Source organism: Crotalus tigris, unplaced genomic scaffold (assembly GCF_016545835.1).
Source record: "Crotalus tigris isolate CLP2741 ecotype Arizona unplaced genomic scaffold, ASM1654583v1 scf7180000017855.1216408, whole genome shotgun sequence".
NCBI lineage: Eukaryota > Metazoa > Chordata > Lepidosauria > Squamata > Viperidae > Crotalus > Crotalus tigris.
The window spans coordinates 819,049-842,171 of record NW_024096677.1 but is presented as its reverse complement, the minus strand read 5'-3'; the positions used below and the strand labels follow the sequence as shown (position 1 = coordinate 842,171).

The 23,123-nt window shown below is 45.0% G+C and overlaps 1 protein-coding gene and 1 pseudogene across 2 annotated transcripts in view; both read left to right on the top strand.

Annotated features, from left to right (window-relative positions):
• The window catches only part of CPEB2 (cytoplasmic polyadenylation element binding protein 2), a 227,180-nt gene that overhangs the window by 63,985 nt on the left and 140,072 nt on the right, over positions 1 to 23,123 (top strand). The window lies entirely within an intron of this gene.
• Positions 3,108 to 21,151, top strand: LOC120308034 (annotated as a pseudogene).

The following is a 23,123-nucleotide window of genomic DNA, read 5'->3' as shown; positions in this document are numbered from 1 at the left end:
AGAATTGTTTCTCCAGAGCCTGATGTCTTCATTTGGCCTCCTTATCAGCGGTCTTGGAGGATCTTTTGCCCAATATTGCTTTGGCTTTGATCCTTCCCACTGCTTTCTGATTGGATGATTTTGGCCTCTTACGTCCAGGAGGACTAATGGAGGAGTCCTGCACTGCCTGAGCAGCAATGGTGTCTGCCATTGATATAAAAAATATCTCATCATAGGGACTGAGAGGAATCTCCAGGTGAGAGGCCTGGTGATAGGTCGTTCTAGACCACAGAGCAACCGGGTGATGATGGAAGTAGTCCAAAGTGGCAACACCAATAAATGGTATAGCCACACCTCTGCGCACCTTTAATCCAACACTCTGTTGTGTTGTTGTCAGCAGCAAGATCAAATCAATGATACGACCCGCACACAATTGTTGGGCAGACAACTCAGGTTGTCGTGACTCTTCCTCTTCTCTCTCACTTCCTCCTTCTTTCTAATTTTTTTTAAAATTCAAAGATGTGATAATTGAACTTGTGCCGGATTGTGACTCAGCAGGCATGGGGTGGTGGTGGTATTATCCTGTACTGGGAAGGTATGTAGCTGAGGAAGGCCAACACGCACTTCCCCTTTTCTCCCCCCCCCCCGTTCAGAACCTCTGCGGCTTGGTCCCTTCCTGATTCAAATTCTTATTAATTCAATAGGTAGCAATTTAAATAATTTAAATATTTTTTTCCTGAAATTTCTACCAATAATAATCACATCAACATCATGCTTCTTTTCTGTCTAGTCATCTTGGTTGCCTCGTCATGAATCCTGTTTACAATTCTTATTCAAGTTTGTTTTCCCTACAGTGTTCAAAACATTCTTACTGGCTAAAATTTTTTCAAAGTTAATTACCTTTAAGTATTTAAGTCTATTTTCATATCTTAAAAAGTAAATGAAAAAAGACACCAAAGAAAAAGAAAAAGAAAGAAAAGAAGAGGAAGAGAAGAAAAAAGAGAAGGAAGAAAAGAATAAGAAAATAATAAATTAGTATACATTTATTTCCATTATTTTCTGTTCTTTTTATCCATAATTAAACCTATGTTTAATCTTTAGATGTTCCATTTAATAAATCCAATCATCTATTAATCTTTTAACTGTCAGATCCCAAAACTCCTCATCTGCTTTATCCTTTCTTCTGTCCTTTTGGGGCCTGCCATTCTTGTTGGAGGGAGGGGGTGCATTAGGGATTCATAGTGTTAATTTTCACTTTCTCCTTTCTTTGTCTGGCCTCCTCCTTTTGAGTATGGAATGTGTCTTATTATCTAGCAGACAGTTACAAGGAAACAAAAGCTGGAGAAGACCTTGAGATGCGTGCCTACCGTGCCAATCAGCCGCCCACCAGGCCACCTCTGGATTGGCTGGATTTCAAATGGACATTATGACTTTGATGGGAGGGGGTATATTGCTTGCTTAATTATATTGTTCACGCAGGCTTTTCTTCAGATCTCACCTTAAACTCCCTGTTATCACTAGTCCCTAATAAAAATTTCCTTTTGAGACAATGCCTGTTTCAAGAATTCTGCTTTCTTGGGTGATTAGTTAAAGTGAGTCCTGACAGAAGGCGAGATCTGCATAGTACTCAATCCAGAGAAGTAAATTGCTCTACCAGGGGAGTTGCAACCGAATTCTTGATGGAAGAGTTCCAGTCGGCACAATGGGCTGAAGACACTCGAAGCCAGTGAAAGCCTCTCGATCTGGAAGCGGCTGGACCATCTGGTGAAGAAGATCGAGCCAGATGGTCACTTGCAGTCGGAAAGAAGGAAGAGCCGAGGTGGCGCAGCAGTTAGAGTGCAGTACTGCAGGCCACTTTAGCTGACTGTGTTCAGCAGGTCAGCGGTTCAAATCTCACTGGCTCAAGGTTGACCCAGCCTTCCATCCTTCCGGGGTAGGTAAAGTGAGGACCCAGATTGTTGGGGGCAATGTAAATATATATATATACATTGCTTACTGGTGTACACCGCTTAGAGAGTGCTTGCACTTAAAGCGGTATATAAGTCTCATAAATAAATAAATAAATAAATAAATAAATAAATAAAGGCTGGGAAGAGAAAGCCCCAAAAGTCACTTTAACCTGGGGGGGGGGAGAAGTAAGAAAAAAGCTAAGAAGAAGAATCCAGATCTTGCCCCCCCCCCGGACAAAGTTGCAGAGAAAGAAGAACCAAAACTGGGATCCATGGAAGCTGTAATGGAGTATGTGAAGAAAACCCTCAGTGAGTTTAAAATACAAATGAAAGGGGGACATGAATCCGAAGAAGAGTCAAAAGGGGAAGAATCCAAAGAGGGAGAATCGGAGACCCAAGAGGCAGCAGCCGTTGGAGCCCAAAGTGCAGCACCATCCAGGGGCCATCTGCTACAAGCCACCAGGGACAGACCTCCCCAACCAGCAGAAGTGAAGCCAATCCCAATCGGGGCGAAGTTTGATTGAGACTCCAAAAGGATGGGGTATTTTCTGGCACAGGTGTTCACCTACATGCAGATCTATGGGAGAACCCTGCCCACAGATGTCGAGAAGGTATGCGTGATCACTTTAGCGCTGAAAGAGCCATTGGCAGATTGGATGGTGACTCTTTACAACTGCAATGCTCCCAAGCTGAGAAATTTCAACCATTTTATAGCTGCGCTCCAAAGGTGTTTTGAGGATTGGATGGTAGACAAGAAAGCTCGGGAGCATATAAAGACTGTGAAGCAAGGGAGAAGACCTGTCGCTGAGTACACTGAAGAATTCAGAGAACTGGCCAGCCACCTTTGTTGGCCAGAGGAGATCCTGGTGAGCTATTTCCAGGACGGGCTGAATAAGGAGCTGTATAATGGTTGCATAGGTTGGGGAGCCCCAGGGCCACTTTATGACTGGTGCCTGCTAGCTGAGGAGGTAGAAATCGATCAACATAAACACCTACACTGCCCAGCAAGGCAAAGCTTTAAGCCACAACCAGAAAAGCGAGGAGACTCTGCACAAGCTGTCCCCCCTTCCTCGCAGCACAGCATGTTTCAATGTGGAAAGGAGGGGCAGCGCGCCGCTGACTGCCACAGCAAGATGCCTGCTAAGAGAGGGGACTGCCTGCTAGTTGGAAAACCCCTCCATGACCCAGAGAAACCGCCATGAAGTGCGCAGAGCCATGGAGCTCCCTTGGAACTGCAGTCCAGTAGGTCAAGCTCTGGCCCTACGAGCCGGTGACCCTGAAGAAATGGAGGATGACGACAAAGACAACCCATTGGTGAGTGGGCCAATTGACCCCATAAGAGTGCCCCTAGATCTGTCCATTCCTGGCACTGGAAAGATGGTAAAACTAGCCGCCCTTTTGGACTCGAGGTGTACCCGATGCATGGTGAGCCCAGAACTTTTGGGGAAGATGAAAATACCCCTCAGGAGATTAGACTCCCATTAAGTTTTGCCAGCTGGATGGATCCGTTGCGGGAGGAGTGCCTGCTCGTTTTGCCACCAGACCCTGCATCGACCTAGGGAACCACATAGAGACTTTGGCTTTCATTGTGGCTCCAGGCTGTTAGTCCTGGGGTTGGCGTGGTTAAAGAAATGGAATCCTGTGGTTAATTGGAGGGAGGGGCAACTCAAATTTGCAGAGGAGGAAACCCTACCCATAGCTAAAGAAACTGGGGGAGATGTGGATTACATCGCAAATTTGCCTCCGCCCTTAATGAGTAAGAGCTGCAAAGCCTTCCAATGGAATACCGAGATTTAGCTGATGTGTTCAGTGAGCAGAAGGAGGACGAACTCTCCCCTCACCGCCCCACAGACTGTGCTATTGAAATCATCCCAGGAGCAAAGCTGCCAAAACCAAAAATGTATTCAATGGCTCCTAGAGAGCTGAGTGAACTGGAAAAGTTTATAAGGAAAAACTTACAAAGGGGTTTTATTGAACCAGCTAAACCTCAAATGGCTGCTCCCATCCTATTTAGAGAAAAGAAGGATGGTTCTCTTCGTCTCTGTGTGGACTATAGGAGTTTGAAAGCTCTGTATGTGGAGAACATGTATCCCCCTACCATTAATGAAGGGTATGTTAGCACACCTGTCAAAAGGGAAAATTTTCTCAAAACTAGACCTGAGGGAAGCTTATTACCGAATAAGGATTAGAAAGGGAGATGAATGGAAAATGGCTTTTAACTGCCCACTAGGATGTTTCAAAGTACTCCCCTTTGGACTGCAGGGGTGCCTGCTGTTTTTATACAATTAATAAATGATGTGCTGATGGAGCACCTGTATAAAGGGGTTTTGGTTTACCTGGATGACATCCTTGTCTACACTGAAACGAAAGATGAACACATCAAACTGGTCAGAGCTGTTTTGAAAAAATTACGTTCTGCAAAGTTGTTTGCCAAATTATCTAAATGTGAGTTCTACGAAGAGCATATTGATTACTTGGGGTATCGCATATCCCATGAGGAGATAGAGATGAATTCAGGAAAGGTGAGGGCGGTACTGGATTGGGCTACCCCCAAAACCAGGAAACAACTCCAAAGCTTTCTAGGGTTTGCCAATTTCTATAGACAATTTATTCCATCATTTGCACAGATTGCCCTCCCTATCACTAATCTGTTAAAGACAAAAGGGGGGATAAACCAAAACCTAGCCAGCCACTAAAATGGACAGGTGAATGTCAAGCAGCGTTTGAAAAACTTAAAAAAATATTTTCTGTGGAGCCAGTCCTGAAGCATCCAGACCCAAATCAGCAATTCATCATCCAAGCTGATGCCAATGATGTGTCTGTGGGGGCTGTATTCTTACAAAGGAATACGGAAGGGAGGTTACAGCCTTGTGCATACACCTCTAAGAAGCTGTCAGACACTGAACAGAGATGGGCAGCTTGGAAAAAGGAAGCCTATGCAGTGTGGTGGGCTTTACTAACCTGGAGGCATTTTCTTGAGGGGCATAAAATACCATTCCAGGTATGGACTGATCATAAAAACTAGAGGCTATGAAAACACCCAGGAAACTTTCCCCAAAACAAGCAAGGTGGTCACAGCATTTTCACAGATTTAATTTCATGATCCATTACCTTCCAGGGGAAAGAACTTTTTAGGTGATGCCTTATCAAAACTAACTCAATACAACAGTAAGAAACCTGAGATAACAACCTTTCCTGCAGCCTCATCAACTAGCTGCCTCAGTCACTACCAGGGCTCAGACTAAAGCAAAAGAGCCAGAAAATAAGACTTTACTACTAGGATTCAAATAGGCTTTAGATACCAATGAATGGTTTCGTAATCATAACAATCTGTGTGTGCTCAAAGATAAATTGCCATGGATTGGGGAGAAAATTTATGTCCCAGCTAGTTTGAGACTTAAAAGTAATGTCAGCTGGGCATGATTCAAAGACTCCTGGGCATTTTGAGTTTGTAGAAACCTTGCACCTGACTAAAAGGCAATTTTGGTGGCCTGCATTAAAAAAGGACATTTCAAGCTATGTAGCCAGTTGTTTAATATGTGCAGCTGCAAAACGACGTCAAGGGAAATCCCCAGGGTTACTTTAACCGGTAACAAGCCCGTCAGCACCATGGAGAGAGATTTCCATGGATTTTATTGTTGAACTGCCTGAGAATACTGGAAATACAGTTATCTGGGTGGTTACAGACCTGTTTTCTAGACAAGTGCATTTTATACATTGCCCCCAAATCCCTACTGCAAAAACCTTACCCAAACTTTTTGTGCAACATATATATCGTTTCCATGGTGTCCCACATTGGATTATTTCAGATTGAGGGGTCCAATTCACTTCAAAGTTCTAGAGAGCTCTTCTAGATCTTTTGGGATTTAGTCAAGGGTTATCATCCACCATCCTGAGACAAATGGGGGGATAGAACGTCTGAACTCAGTTCTAGAACAATATCTAAGGTGTTTCATAAATTATCAACAAGACAATTGGTCAGACTTATTACCTTTTGCTGAGGTTGCTTACAACAGTGCAGTACATTCCAGTACTGGGTTTACTCCTTTTCAAGTTGCCAATGGCCAAACTTTTGTGGCCATACCTGAACTCCCCATCAAGGAAACCAAAATCCCCTCGTTAAAATACTGGATTAAACAATTGCAAAATACCTGGCTGGTAGTCTATAAAGCTCTTGATGAGGCCAGAGAGACTAAACCCCAAGCGGACAAAAAGAGGATGGAGCAGGAGCTCTACAAAGTCAGCGAACGTGTATTTCTCTCTACTGAATACTTAAAATCATTACAACTCTCAAAGTCAGGCCCTCAAAGTCAGTTTTGGACCTTTTACAGTTACACGTACCATCAACCCAGTAACAGTCAAGTTAGATCTGCCAAAGAATCTACAGAAAATCCACCCTATGTTCCACTGCAGCCTGTTTAAACTAGATGTCACTTCCACTCTCAGACCCCGTGCTCCACTGTTACCTACACCCATTATGGTTGAGGGTGAACAACATTTTGAGATTAAAGACATTATAGACTCTAGAACCCATCATGGAGTGACTCAATACCTGGTTTCATGGAAAAACCTCCCTGCATCCCAAAATGAATGGGTGTGTAAGAAGCATGTTAAAGCCCCTAGATTGCTACAACGTTTTCACTCTCTATATCCGGATAAACCTAATGGATTTGTTTGCTGTTTTCCTCTTCCCTGTTTTGTCTTTCAGGTGCATTTCCCGTTATTTTTAGGGAGGTGTATGTCAGACCCCAAAACTCTTCATCTGCTCTCTCCTTTTTTCTATCCTTTTGGGGCCTGCCATTTTTGTTGGGGGGAGGGGGTGCATGGGGGATTCATAGTGTTAACTTTCACTTTCTCCTTTCTTTGTCTGGAATGAGTATGGAATGTGTCTCCTTATCTGGAAGACAGTTACAAGGAAATGAAAGCTGGAGAAGACCTTGAGATGCACGCTACCATGCCAGTCAGTTGCCCACCAGGCCACCTCTGGATTGGCTGGATTTCAAATGGACATTATGACTTTGATGGGAGGGGGCATATTGCTTGCTTAATTATATTGTTCACATGGGTTTTTCTTCAGATCTCGCCTTAAACTCCCTGTTATCACTAGTCCCTAATAAAAATTTCCTTTTGAGACAATGCCTGTTTCAAGAGTTCTGCTTTCTTGGGTAATTAGTTGAAGTAGGTCCTTACATTAACTCTATTCAAAACATATTTTTTAGTTATCTATTAAAATTGTCTTAAGATCAATTACATTTAGATATCTAAAACATTTCCTTTATATTAACTATCCCAAACATTTTTATATTTCCCATATCAAAAAACAAACTAAAAAAAGAGAAAAAGAAAAAAAATACTACTTGGGGTATTCATCCCTCTTAAACTAAAATATTTCTATTTCTTCAACCATATTTGAACAAGTGTTTAATTTTTAAGTATTCCCTCTGATACGCTCTGTCATCTAATCCCTCAGTTCTCACTTTAGCCCTCTCCTTTTGCCAAAATCTTTCTCAATCAATCTATTCCATCGAATCAAACAGTCTTTCCATAATCTTGTAGATGTTGTTATAAATATAAGAGGCAAATTAAACATCATATCTTTGTATAAAGATTTTGCCCTTTCATATTCATTGAAGATTTTTCTCACCATCTCTTGTCTCCCCATTTCTTGTAGTACTCCCAACAGCTCTGCAATCCATCTTGTCAAATCTTTTTTCTTGTTCTCAAATTTATTTTGTGGTCTTAGAATTTTCTTTTCCATGTCCAGTGTTTCTTGTAGGTTTTTCTCCACTTGAGTCTCCATCTCTTCTTTCCACTAGTTTATATTCAGTTGTCTGCTTTACATGATCTCTCTCTCTCTTTGTTTTCTGATAATTTATTTGTTGTGACGTTAAATTAAAGATGCATTCATTTAAGTTTTCAAATTTATTTTTAATTTCCTCATGGTTTGAAATTAGTGTCATTTGTAATTGTTGTAACATAACATATATTTCCTTCTAGGAAGTATTTATTTTTTCTTGGTATGTTCTTTCTGCAGACCTCTGATGTTCCATAATGACCAAAAATCCTTTCTCTGTCAATCGCTTTAAAGTCACAGTTTAAAAAGTATTTATAGTCCAGGAAGGCCAATTTTTTCTAAGTTTTATAATTCTTTCCACAGTGTTCTCTTTTTTTATTATTACAGCTGTTCTTTGTTTAGTTAATGCTTTGAAGGTCACAATATCGGGTTTTTTCTAGACTGTATATTTAGGGCAGTATTTTCATCCACCACTACATGTCAGCATCAGTCCATCTTTCAGTTTTCAAAACAAATGAGCCTTTTATCTCTGTCAATAATCCTTTGCCAGGAAACGCTTAATAAATTCCATCGATTTCACATTTTCCAGGTTTAAATATTATTAATTTTATTTCTGTATCTTTACTCCCCATAAATTTAATTCCGCTTCCATTTAGAGAGGGATAGAGCAACCCCCCCCCCACTTTTGAAGTATTTTTACTTCTGGGTTTTTTCTTTCTTTCTTTTTTTCAGGAAATCAGTCAGATAGAAGAGAGAGAATCAATATTCTTACCCAGTTCAATCACATTGTTTACGGTCACACTTAATTTAGTGCTTTTTGGCTTCGGCTGCATGTAGTTTGGGCTAGACTCACGAATGATCCTAGCCTTTCTTCTGTTGGTTTCTGGAGGGTTTTCCCCAGACGTCCAGATCGACTGCCATCTCCCACGATCATTGGGGCTTCCCTCCTTCCTTGCCATCTCTCTGAGGTGGCTTTGGGCCCATTTAGGGCCCATTTAGAGAAATCAGCTGTAGGGTGCAGAGCCCCACAATCCCTCGACTGTTGCGCTAACTGTGCAAAACTGGAAGCCAATACTTGTACTTTTTGTCTTTCAATTTATCAGAGAGTTCTTTATGCAGCCATGCTGGTTTCTTTTGAGAGCTGTTATTTTTCTTCTTCATTGATATTGTGCTAGACTGGGCTTTTATAATCTCACTTTTCAAAATTTCCCAAGTTTCTTGAGTTGTTTTCCTCTTGAGGATACTCATCCATGGAATCCTTCCCAAGCTCTCTCTAAGTTTATTGAAATTAGCTCTCTTAAAGTCCAAGACTCTAGTTTGACTGTGTTCTATTGCGTGTGCTTGCATAATGTTGAATTCCAATATCGCATGATCATCCCCCCCAAGGTTCCTATGGCTTCATCACCTTCTATTATTTCATCTCTGTTAATGAGAATTAGGTTCAATATGGCTGATCTCCTAGCTCCCTTCTCTACTTTTTGGGAGACAAAGTTGTCTGCTAAGTTTGTCATGAATCTGTTTCCTACATCTCTTGATTGTTGTTTGAGTTTTTCTTTTTTCTCATCACTTTCTACCTCATTGTTTGATTTGTTTTCTTGGGATTTGTGATTGGTTTTGAGTTCTAGAGATTTTAGAGATTGGTCACCCTTCCCCCTCACTTTTAGTTTAAAGCCCTCCTGATGAGTGGGGCCAGTCTTTTTCAGAGTACATTTTCTCCTGTTTTTGTGAGTTGTAGCTCATCCCTTGCCAAGAGTCCTTTGTGAAGGAAATGCAGTCCATGATCCAGGAGACCAAAGTTTTCTTGACAACACCAAGTACTGATTAGAACACTAATTGTGCTCCTAGCTTCTTATCTTTATTGCCTAGTTTTTTGTAATCTCTCACTATTTTATTCAGGCTCTTTGTTGTGTCGTTCGGCCCAATGTGGAGGAAGAAGGTTAGTAATCTGTGGACCTAATTATTTTGGTTAGGTTCTCAGCCACATCTTTGATTTTTACTCCAGGGAGACAACATACTTCCCTGGATTGTATGTCTGGTCTGCAGATGGATTATTCTGTTCCTTTGAGGACAGAATCTCCTATTACCAACACTCACCTTCCTTTTTGGGGGGCTGCATTTTGGGGTGCTTTTCTGTTTATCTCAGATGTGTTTGTTGATGTGACTTTTTAAGGGATATTTGAAGTGATTTTTTTAGGGATATTTGAAGTTGTTTCTTTGCTAGGTGTCTGCATGGTTTGTTTGAGGGGGAGGTTGTATGTCTGCATATTTCCATCTAAGGGAGAAATCAATTGCTCAGTTTTAATGGGACTGCTTCTGGTTGGGTTGGGTTGGATTGGGAAACCTAATCCAACTTTTCCCAGACTGCCCATCTCTGTTCAGTCTCTGACCCCTTTCTAAAGTATAGGCACAGGGTTGTGGGTTGCGGGTTGCCTTGTTCGTTTCAATGCAGGAGTACAGTCCCTATCTCACTAGTGTCTGCTTGAATGATAAATGGGGCATTTGGATCTGGGTGTTTGAGGACAGGTTCGGCTGCAAATAAGTATTTAAATTTCTCGAATGCTGCCTGACATTTCATAGTCCATTTTAGAGGTTGGCTAGGCTTGGCCTTGTCTTCCCTTTTTGTCTTTAAAAGATGAGTGATGGGGAGTGTGATCTGGGTAAAAAAAGAGATGAATTGGCAAAAATTAGCGAAGCCCAGGAAGCTTTGCAGTTGCTTTCTGGTGCATGGTGGGGCCCAATTCCATACTGCCTTGTCCTTTTGGGGGTCCATCTTGACTCTGTGCGATATATATGGTAATGTGTAAATAGTCTATTTTACTGTGGTGGAACTTCCACTTAGCTTGGTATATAACTTAGCTTTTAGTTTCTTGAGAACCCCTCTCACCAATTTTATATGGTCAGCTTCTATCTTAGTGTTGATCAGTATATCATCTAAGTACACCAGCACCCCTTTGTATAAGTGCTCGGGCAGCACCTCATTAATTAGCTGCATGAAGACTGCCAGAGTGCCCTGGGGGCCATAAGGGAGGACTTTAAACTGGAAACTTCCTAGTGGACAATTAAAAGTGGTTTTCCATTAATTCCCCTCTTTGATCCTCACACGATAATAAGCCTCCCATAGGTCCAGCTTAATAAAAATCTTGCCATTTGCCAAGTGGGCTAACATGTCCTTCATTAGGGGCAAGGGGTAAACGTTTTCCATTCAAACTCCATTTAACCTTTTATTGTACACACACAGATGAAGCAATCCATCTTTTTTTCCCTGAAATAAAATGGGGCGGCCAGCCAAGTTCATACCAGCTGGATAAATCCATGAGCAATTTATCAATGAAGGAATGCAATTCTTCTAATTCTCTTGGGGTCATTGAGTAGAGTTTTGGTTTAAGAAGTTTAACCCCTGGTAAAATCTCTCTAGTCTGTCGATTGGTGAGGGGGAAGCTCATCTGATCTTTTCACTGAACATCTCCCTCAAGTCCCAGTATTTTTTAGGGATAGAGCCAAGGTCTCTTCCCTGCTCTTGCACTGTGGCCCCTACCTCACAGCCTGCTGGAATAGCTGTTCTGGGCCATGCGCTGGGCAGGCTTGTTGGATTTTCAGCAGTCCCCTCCTCCAATCTATGTAGGAGTTCTGCTTCTTGAGCCAGGCCAACCCCAGAACCAAGGGGTGCTCCATTCCAGAGACCACTGTAAAGCTTACAATAGAATCTCGGTATGACCCCCCATCCACATTTATACAGGCTTAGTGACAAATATCCCTGGGATGCCCCCTGCCATAGATCCATCTAGCTGGCTGAACGCCATGGGAACCTTCAGCTGTTTTAATCATATCCCCAATTTTTCTACTGGAGCTGGATTAACCAGGCATTTGGTGTAACCTGAGTCTAGTAGATTGGCTTTTAGCCCTGATGACTGGATAATTAGCTCTATCGGGACCGTTTCTAGGGTCATTGGGCCACTTACCAGGGAGTTTTCATCAGTGTTAGGTTGGCAAGATCAAAGTTCCCTTGACACTTTTGGGAGACAGGGTGAACTTGACCTCCACTCCTTTCAGTGCTGTTTCTCAGGATTGTTGTGGCAGTTTAGCAACTTTCCCTGTGGGAAAGGGGTGGTCTTCTTGATGGGTCACTGCTTTTACACTCTGCTGCCTGATACCCCTCCTGACTGCATTTGAAGCAAGCAGTTGAGTGAGGCTGGAGGGTCTGCAGTTTTGCTGGCTCCCTCTTTTTTGGAGGTGATGTTTTCCATTCCTGCTGCAGGCGATACCTGTTACGCACCTAGCTGATCTCCATTTCTTTGGCCAAAACATACCAGCTGTGAAGGATGAGGGAAGCCCCCCTTGAAATACCTATAGAAGTTTCATTCAGCCCATCCTTGAACAGCTGATGAGGATGTCATGTGGTCATTTGGTGAGCCGACATGCTGGATCCCAGAATTCTTTGGTGTATTTGGCACCCCTCTATGACCCTGGTGAATTGTCTTTATGCAGTCTCCCACTTTGCACTCCACCAGGAGTTCTTCGAATTGTTGGCAGAGTGCTGCCATGAAATGGTTGAAGTTCCTCAATTTTCATTGTAAAGTGTCACCACCAATGTGCGGTGATTCCTAATGCCAGGGTGACACTCCTCACCTTAATGTCTTCAGTAGGTATTTTGGGGCCATATTCCTGCATGTAGATCAGGACATGGCCCAGGAAGAACCTCAATTGCTGGGGATCCCCATTGAATTTCACCCCAAGGGCTGGAGTCTTTGGACTCTTTCCCTTGGCCGGGGTGGCTCTGGCTGGAGTGGTAGTTCTGGTGGCCACCCTTGCTATTGTTCCTGCTGCCATGGTGGTGGCAGCTGTGGTCACTGAGTCATCCAGCATGGAGGCTGTTGGCGATGTCCTCCTGTCGTCATCCTCCGATGTGGTCTGCTGGACTTGCTGGCAGCCTTGGTGAAAGACTTGTGCACCTTGAGGGTTTGGAAGGCATTCATTATGAACTTCATGGCCTGCCTCATCATCAGGTCAACATGGTCAGTTGTCCACCTGCCTCCTTGTTGTCCTCGAGCTGTTTCAGCTGTGGTTACCATCCCACTGCTGGATTTCATGGCTACCATGGGTAAGGGGAAGGGTTACTCCCTTGGCCTTTCTTTCCTAGTTTTCCTTCTTCCCAATTCCTATGGACCACCTGGGTCTTGACCCAGGCCCCAACCTCCTCTGTCCATTTGGAGAGGTCCAGTCTAGGGGAACCCTGGATAAGACTTGCCCCCAGCATTCAGCTTCCTCCTTGTCACTGCCCTGAGCCGACATCATGTATCTGGTTACTATATACCAGTAGGATTCTTCTAGTTGACCAGTACTGCAGATTTTGCCTAATGTCAGACTTGCCCCAGTTGGTCCCCTCAGGAAAGTAAGATTCTTGAACCCATTGAGTTGAATCAAAAGAACTTTTACTGAGAGAAACTGGATGCCATAAAGTCAGGTAGAATCTGAAGGCCCTGCACAAAACATAAAGCAATTCTTTAAGTTTCCCAATTCCAACCCCCCCCTCCCAACCAGTCCACTGGTGGCCAATGTGGTGCCAATAAGATGTTTCGAGAATGCTGAGGTGTTAGGCAGATAACAGTTCAGGGTGCAATGGTCTTGGAACCTGGCAAAAACTGGCTTGGAAGGAGTCCGTCCTGTCTCCGAAGACAGTCCCCCTCCCTAATTCCCAAGCAAAAAAATCTCAAGCATGCCATCCCTCCTCCCCCTCAGCACAATAGCAGGACATCAGACTACAAATGGTAAATCTAATACCAATACTCTTCAACATCTTCATAAATGATTTAGATGAAGGAATAGATGGGGAACTCATCAAATTTGCATACGACACTAAAATGGTAGGAATAGCCAACACCCCAGAAGATAGGTTCAAAATTCAAATGGATTTCGATACATTTGAATACTGGGCCCTATCTAACAAAATGAAATTCAGTGAAGACAAGAGTAAGATTTTGCACTTCGGCAAGAAAAGTCAAATGTAAAGGTCCAGATTAGGTGAAACCTGGTTGAATAAATATGAGAGTAATCTTGGAATCTTAGTGGACAATCATTTAAATATGAGCCAACAATGTGTGGCAGCAGTCAAAAAAGCCAGTGCAGTCCTAGGTTGCATTAACAGGGATAGAATCAAGATCACATGAAGTACTAGTATCACTTTATAAAGTAAGTCCACACTTAGAATACTGCATTCAGTTTTGGTCACCATATTATAAAAACATGTTGAGACTGGAAAATGTACAGAAAAGAACAACAAAGATAATTAGGAGTGGAGACTAAAACATATGAAGAATGGTTGCAGGAGTTAGATATGTATAGTGTAGTGAAAAGGACTAATTTTGACATAATAATATTTGCGGGACTGCCACAAAGGAGAGGGGACAACTTATTTTCCAATGCACCAGAAGGCAAGACAAGAAATGATGGAAACTGATCCAGAAGAGAAGGAACCTAGAATTAATGAGAAATTTCCTAATAGTGAGAACAATTAACTAGTGGAATGGCTTGCCTTCAGAAGTTGTGGATGCTCCATCTGTAAAGACCTGCTCCAGCAGCCCCCTCAGGAAAGCACAACTCTTGACTCCATGTGGTTAAAAGAACTTTTACTGAGAGGTAGTGGTTGCAGTAGAGCCAAGGGGAATGTAACATTCCTGCGCAAAGCAGCAAGCTTTTCTTCCCACAATGAGATGCAGCCCCCCCTGACCAGTCCACCATCAACCAATAGAGCACCGCAAGGTTGTTTTGAGAACACCAAACTACGGGATATACTTGGGGTGCAGCAACCTTGGTAGCAGGCTGAAATCGGCTGGGAGGGAGTCTGTCCCGTCTCTGAAAATGATCCCCCTCCCTAATTACCAAACAGTTACAGTGTAATAGCAAAAGCATGCAAAGAATGCCTCCCCAAAGAGGAGCTCCTCCCCCTCCACCAGAATGGTAGGGCACCTGAAAAAGGGGACCTGACATGCTTGCCTCCCCAAAAAGGAGGGATCACACCTGTAAGAGAAGGGAGAGAGAGAGAAAAAGAAAAGATTAAAATCACTTAAATTTATCAGGATATTGATTATGAAAACATTTCACTAATCTAGGGGCTCTAACATGCTTAGAATCCACCCACTCGTTTTGGCCAGCCGTAAAATGCTTCCATGATACTAAATACTGAATTTTCCCATTTTGTTGTTAATCCAAAATTTCCTTCACCTGAAAGTGTTGGTCCTCCTCTATCATAACAGGTTGTGGGACAGGAGGAGGATTTGGTCTAAGGGGCAAGGAAACTTCAGATTTCAACAAACTACAGTGAAAAACTGGATGAACCCTTCAAAGTGACTTTGGCAATTCTAACTCTACCGTTGCGGGATTAATAAGGCGCTTTATAGGAAAAGGACCCACATGTATAGGTCCTAGTTTAAGAAAGGGATTGCACATAACAATAAGTAAACACCGTCCCTCATTTTAAAAGGTTTTGGCTCAATTCTCCTTTTATCCGCTTGTACTTTATAAGCATTGCGGGCTTCTGCCAACGCTTTGCGCACAATAGGCCAGGTGTTCTGCAGTTGAGAGATACATTCTTTTAAGATGGCATTCCCGGGTCAGTAACAGGAAGCTCAGACATAGGCTTGAAGTCTTGACCAGTAGCCACATGGAAAGGGGTAAATCCGGTGCTACTTTGTACAAAGTTATTATACGCCACCTCTGCAAATGGCAAAAGGTCAGTCCAATTGTCTTGTTGATAGTTGATAAAACATCTAATATATTGTTCCAATACTAGTTCATTCGATCTCAACCCCCATTTGTTTGGCGGTAGTGTCTAGAACTGAGCCCCTGGTCAGTCCCCAATAAATCCCAAAAGGCTCTCCAAAATTTGGAGATGAACTGCACACTTCTCCAGCATGATTGGATGGAGAATCCACAAGTAGGTTGTCTCAATCTTCCTGCTCAAATAAGACTAAGTCTGAAAAAAGCCAAGCCTCTGCTGTGCAAGAGCACCCCAGTTTTTGACTTAGTCTCTTGCTCAACAGAAGCATATTTGCTTTGTTCCAGATTTAGCAGCAGGTTGTACAGTCCCCTGTGGATTTTCTTTCTTTCCCTATTCTGGACATTAGTTTGAATTTGATCAGAACCAAAAGACAATTAATTGAACCTTTCTTCTGTCTGAGGAAGAGCCTACTTTGCAGGACTTTCCTGCAGGCTGTTGCCTGCCTCAGTTGGGACTGCTCGCCCTTCACACGGGCCGTTCTGCCTTCAATTGAGTTGAGCTCTGAGGCCATTAATGGCCGAATCAACAGTCACCCAGCCATTCTGCCTTCAGTTGAGTTAAGCTCTAAGGCCATTAACAGCCGAATCAACAAAATCACCCAGCTGGCCGGCGCTGAGCTCTAAAGCTCTTAAATCACTCTAACGGCCAGGGCTGAGGGAAAGACAGCTCGGACTTAGATGGCTCTCCTCGGCTTTCACAACAACGCTGACTCAGCTGGGAGATAATTGGAGAAAGGGTGATTGGGAGGTCTCCAAAGCAGCGCCAGCCTGGTGATCGATGCGGGGCTGAAATCAGTATTTGGGACAGGATTTGCTGCACTTCGGGCGGCGTCCCTGGGTGTGAAAATCGCACGCCGCCATTTTGACGATACTTAACAGCTAGGCTTTTATTCTCGCCTCAGAGCTTCTAGTGGTAGTTTTTTTTGGCGTGATTGAGACGCAGACGCCATTTTGGTTAGCCTCGCCTCCCAGAATCCTTTTTGGCTGCCTTAGGATTACGCAAGGATCTTGGGGAGGGCAAGCTCGTCCCAACAAGGACACATTGCCTGATCAATTACCCCCCCAAACCCCCCTCCTTTATTTTTCATTCCGCCCCTCAGTGGCAAATACCTCAGATTTGGTATTCCTAGAGGGAGGTGACCCTTTCAGCGGTCACTTATAGCGCTGGGGGGGGGGGCGCAACGACATTGAAATTGGCTCTGCCAAAGTGCCTATTGTTTCAGACATCACTGGCAGCATTAGGTAGCAAAGCTCCTTACACAGGAGTTACAGTTAGAAGGGGAATTGCCCAGTTAGGATGGCAGATAATTCCACTCCCCAGTCTACACAAAACATCACTGACTCCCCTGCCACAAAGAAACACAAGTCCTCTACTATAAAGGTGGCAGGGAAGATCAAGGCAAAGGCCAAGGCCCAGTCCTCCAAGAAGCCTTCTAGAACAGCTGGAAGCGAGGTCAGCAGGTGCCACCAGATCTTAGAGGGGGAAATTTCCAGGGCAAGGAAACTGGCTCCAGGTGAAACAGATAACATTGTAAGTTCACTATTTGAGCCCCAGTCAGTTCCCTGTAGTCTAGCCCCAAGAGCCTGGTCTCCTCAAAGGGAGACGGCACTGCTAGAACCCGTTATCTCTGGTCTAGACCTAGATGCACAGAGGGTTGCCACTCAAGGCATGTCACCATCTTGGGCACAGGCTACCTTTACGCCCACTGCAGCAGGGCTTCACCCCTCTGACCCACAGGTAGCGTGGCCTGAACAGTTTCAGGCTATGATGAGTAGGCTTTCTCCCAGTTCATGGCCTCATCAGTGTGCCAACAACCTCAACAAGTTCCCGCAGCACCTCCACGGCCATTACTTCAGCCAGAGGCCCCAGGCTTCACCCAAGAGTCTTCTTTGGAATCAGATTCTGAGGAATTCGACCCTTCCGGTTTGCTCCTATCGGACGACGAGGACATTTCCCCACCAGATCCGTCACCTCTCACTGGCCTATTTGATCAATCCCTCTTCAATTCATTACTTCTCAAGGCGTGCACTGCAGCCAACATCGCCCCAGAACAAGAGGTCCGGTCAATGCCTTCTACATCCAAGGATCCGAATCCACTGTATGCTGAGCCAGTGGTGCCACAAAACATATTACCTGCCCTCCTTCTTCTGCAATGCAGTGCAGAAGCAGTGGGTGAACCTGGGATCTCTCCCCAATCTGGGGACTTCAGAGAAAAACCTTTTTAATGTGGCTCCCTCCTTCGCATCCTTACTGGAGTTCCCTCTGATTGATGAACCTCTAAATTCTTTATTTTCTAATTCCCATTCCAGGGGACATGGCTGAAGCGCTCAAAGCAGAGGACAAGAAATTTGAATCTGCCTTGCGCAGATCACATCAGGCTTCGGCGTGGGCGGTCAAGGCGTCTACATCCCTGGCCTTCTTCGCTTGGGGCTCCATCTTGTGGATCCGTGAACTCCAGGATCTGATTCCCCCTGACCAGGTTCGTGTCCTTCAGAACCTGGGTAAGTTAGTAGCCACATCCCAGTATATGGCTGACGCCTCCCTCCACGCTGCAAGGTATTCTTCACGTGCCGTAGCAGTAGACATCTCAGCCCGTAGACTTCTGTGGCTCAAGAATTGGCGTGTGGACCGGAAGGCTAAGTGGCGACTGGCTACTAAGCCTTATGGTGGGGGGCACCTCTTTGGCGAAGCCCTCAACCCTTACTTAGTGGAGGGCAAGGACAAATGCAAGACCGCAATAAATATAAGTAAGAAGGAGAATAAGCAACCAGGTGGCGGGGCTTCACAAAATTATTTTCGCAGGCAGTCCTTTCGGGCAGCTTCAAACTTTGGACTGGCCTCAAACCTCTCGTTCCTTTTACCAGAGATCAGAGCGCCAGCAGGACTGCCCTGCACCCAGGCCCAAACCACAATTCCAGACTAAGCGGCCCTTTCAAAGCTCGGGAGGAGCCCCTTTCAAACGAACTAAGTGACTCCAAGGGCACTCCCCCCATAGGCGGTCGACTGTCCCTATATGCCGACGTATGGGCAGCCACTACCATGAACACATGGGTGTTGAATACCATCACTCGGGTGTTGAACACCATCACTCGGGGTCTAATGCTAATTTTGTTCCAGTCCACCGGAACATTTTCAGTCTTGCCCCACCCCCACGAACAAGAGCAAAGCGGACCTCATGTCAGAGGCCATCTCCCACTTGTCACAGATACGGGCCATAGAACCAGTGCCGGAGGATCAGAAGAGATGGGGGTTTTACTTCACTCTTTTTGTTGTTCCAAAGTCTTTGGGGACTGGAGGGCAATTTTGGATTTAAAGAGTCTAAATTACTACCTAACCTACAGGAAGTTCAAGATGCAGTCGCTGCAATCGATCCTAGCCAGCATCAGAAAAGGGGACTTCCTGACATCAATAGACTTAACAGAGGCATACTTGCATATTCCTATCCTCCCTGGGCATCGCAAATTTCTCAGATTTTGCTATGCCCATTAGCACTGCCAATACAGAGCCCTTCCATTTGGTCTCTCTTCGGCTCCCCGGGTGTTTAGAAAGATTTTGGCAGTGCTGGCCGCCCACCCGAGACAGGTCCCAATACGGGTTCAGTGTTACTTGGACGACATCCTTCAGTCCAGCTAGCTCAATCGGATCTCAACCTCACCATCACGACCCTTCAGGAGCATGAGTTTTCCATCAATTTTCAGAAAAGTCAGACGGTCCCATCAACCCGTCTCCTTCATTTGGGTGCACTAATAGACACGAACGATTGTACGGTCTATCTTTCACACCGATGGGACAGCATACGGGCCCTGGTTCATCAAATCCGGAGGGAGTGGGTGGTCACCCTAGCACTGTTATCACAACTCCTGGAGAAGATGGTGTCCTGTATAGCAATTGTACCATGGACACGTCCTCATGCCAGGGAACTGCAGTGGCTTTTGCTCCCGTTCCAGAGACTACGTATCAGTGCCTCCAACCAGAAGGTTCAAGTTCCACGTCAGGCGTTGAACTCCCTTTGGTGGCGGGCCTCCCCAGCACTGACACAGGGCACCAATTTCAAGGAACCAGTCAGGCTTACCCTGACAACAGATGCCAGCCTCTTCGGCTGGGGAGCACACCTTCAGTTGGAATTGGCTCAGGGCCAATATAAACTGGTTAGAGCTCAGGGCTATACATCTAGCCTTACACCACTTCAGCAGCAATAACAGGGATAACATGTCCTAGTGCTCACCGACAATATTGCTGCAAAAACTCATGTGAACAGACAAGGGGGGACCAGGTCAAGGCCTCTCATGGAGGAGGCCCAATTGTTGGGGTCTTGGGCAGAGAACAATCTTGCTTCTGTCAAGGCGGAACACATTTCTGGAGTGGACAATCTGCAGGCAGACTCCTTGAGCAGGTCAACAGTGGACCACTCAGAATGGCGCCTGGACCCCGGCTTGTTCAAGGAGATCGTGGGCAGGTTTGGTCTCCCAACCTTAGACCTTTTTGCTTCTCCAGCCAATTCCCAACTCCCCAGATTCTTTTCCAGGTTCCCGTCTCCGACAGCAGAAGGGACGGATGCCCTCTGCAGACCCTGGCCCAGGGAACTGCTGTATGCTTTTCTTCCCTTACTACTGCTCCCAGCAACAATCCGCAAGATCCTGCACGAACGGCCGGAGGTCACTCTGATTGCCCCGCATTGGCTGAGATGTCTGTGGTTTACTGAACTGTTGGAGCTTTCTGTCTACTCTCCGTGGAAGATTCCCTCAGGTCGTATCGCCCTCACCCAGGGAGTCCTTCAGCATTCAGATCCTCAGTGGCTCCAACTAACCGCTTGGCACTTGAGCGGCGGGCCTTGACCTGAGACTCATATTCGTCGAGGGTGATCGCCATGATTCAACAATCCAGGTGCCCCTCCACGAATAGGATTTACGATGCCACATGGAGGAATTTCTGTACCTGGTGTTCAAGGCACAAAGTGGAACTCTCAGACGTCTCTATTCTGATTGTTTTGGAATTCCTGATGGATGGGTTGGACAAAGGGTTATCCCCAAACACCATTCGCAGACAGGTCGCAGCTCTGTCCACGATGCTCCGATGTGACAATTCTGCCCCCCTGGCACACTACCCTACAGTGCGTTCCTTCCTGAATGGAGCAACTAATGCCAGGCCACCTACGGTCCACCATTACCCCTCTTGGGACCTTCCCTGGGTCTTATGGGCCCTCACCTCACCACCCTTTGAGCCCATTAATACATGCTCACTGAAACTGATGTCTATGAAGGTGGCTTTCCTCGTAGTGGTCACGTTGGCCAGGCGAATTTCAGAGCTGGCCGCTCTCTCTGTCAGAGAGGACCTGTGCATCTTCCATGAAGATAGGGTGACCCTACGCCTGGACCCTTTTGTCCCCAAGGTTAATTCCTTATATCATAAGTCCCAGGAGTTAGTGCTTCCCAACTTCTGTCCTAACCCATCTCGTGACCTTGAGAAACAATGGCATACCCTGGACGTTCGCAGGGCTCTGTGACGTTATCTCAAATGGACTTCAGTCTTCCGTAAGTCCGAGGTGCTGTTTGTTTCTTTCCAACCTTCTTCCATGGGTCAGAAGGTTTCCTCCTCGACCATTGGCAGATGGATAAGGGAGTGCATTGGCCAAGCATACCAGTCTCAGTTGCTGACCATTCCTGGGCACATAACTGCACATTCCACCCACAGTGCCGTTGCATCGGCGGCTTGGGCGACCCAGGCATCTATCGGGGAGATCTGTGGCGACGTGGTCCTTGCTCTCCTCCTTTGTCAAGCATTATAAGATTGACAAATTTGCCTCCTTGGACACATTGTTTGGACGGAGGGTGTTACAGCAGTTGATATCAACCAGGGGGACTCAGGCCCAAACTACTTCCCCCTCCCTTAGGGACTACAGGACTTTGGTATGTCCCACTTGTGGATTCTCCATCCAATCATGCTGGAGAAGGGGCGTTGTCTTACCTGAGTGGCTTTTCTCAGCATGATGATGGAGAATCCTCTCCCTCCCTTTGAATGGCTGTTTGGTCCTGTGTCCACGGTAGGTAGTGCATATGCGTTGGACTAACGTCTGTGTCTCGCCTTAGTCGCAAACTGGGGTGCTTTTGCACAGCAGAGGCGTGGCTTTTTCCAGGCTTAGTCTTATTTGAGCAGGAAGATTGAGACAACCCACTCGTGGATTCTCCATCATCATGTTGAGAAAAGGCGTTCAGGTAAGACAACCCCCCTTCTATCAGCTCCATGTAGCTGATAAATATGATGCAAAAATAGCTTTGCAAGGCTTCATGCAGAAAGGATCTTTTGGCAAGGGATAATGTGCACTTCCTTAGAAAATAAGTCAGTTACCACCCAGATTACAGTATTTCTCACACTTTCAGAAATTTTACAATAAAGTCCATAGAGATCTCTCCAGGGTGCTGACAACTCAGCAACAGTTTGAAGCAGTTTTCCCATGCCAGCGTTTTGCTGATGCACACACTGGACAACTAGCAACAGAGCTTTCAATGTCCTTTTTAAGGGATGGCCATCAAAATTGTCTCTTGACTAGGTGCAGGGTCTTTATGAATCCAAAATGATCTGCTGTCTTTGAATCATGACAGGTTCTTAACACCATGAGTTTCTATGTTTCTGGAACATAAATATTTGCCCCCAACCAGGCTAGTCCATCTCAGATCGAGCGAACGCTGTGTGTTTGAAACCACTCGTCATCCTTCAGGGCTGCTTTTAAGGCAGACTTTTGTTATTTGTGTCTTTTCCTTGAGCCTTGTTAGTCACTTGGGCAGCCAATTGATGGGATGGAAGTACTGGCTGAATTATTTTGTGTTTGGAGAAATTGTATTGTGGCACCCATGACAGCACGTCTGCTAAGAAATTTTTCCCCCTGGGGAGATAGCGTAGGGTGAAGCTAAAATGGTTAAAATATTGTCCCCACCGGGCTTACTTAGTAGAAAGCTTACGATAGGTGTTCAGTGCCTCTAAACATTTGTGATCAGTCCATACTTCGAAAAGTATTTTATTCCCCTCTAAGAAATGCCTTCATGTGAGTAGTGCCCATCTCATCACATAGGCCTCTTTCTTCCACACCGCCCATCGTTGTTCCATTTCAGAAAGTTTGTAGGCACGGGGCTGTAGTTGTCTGCTCTCGTTTTCCTGTAGCAACACTGCCCCTACAGCCACATCACAAGCATCAGCTTGCATAACAAATGGTTTCACTGGTTCTGGGTTCTTTAACACCAGTTTGGTTGCAACCAAGTGCTTAGGTTTCTCAAAAGCAGCTTAGCACTCCATGGACCATTTAAGACAGTGGTTCTCAACCTTCCTAATGCCGCGACCCTTTAATACAGTTCCTCATGTTGTGGTGACCCCCAACCATAAAATTATTTTTGTTGCTACTTCATAACTGTAATTTTGCTACTGTTTTGAATCGTAATGTAAATATATGATATGCAGGATGTATTTTCATTGTTATGAATTGAACATAATTAAAGCATAGTGATTAATCACAAAAACAATATAGCAATGCTCGCTGGAGAAGCTTACTTTTCCTTGCTCAAAAATGTTGGGAGGGAGGGAAGGGGAAGGAAGGAAGGAAGATTGAAGGGGAAAGGAAGGAATGGAGAAGGAAGGA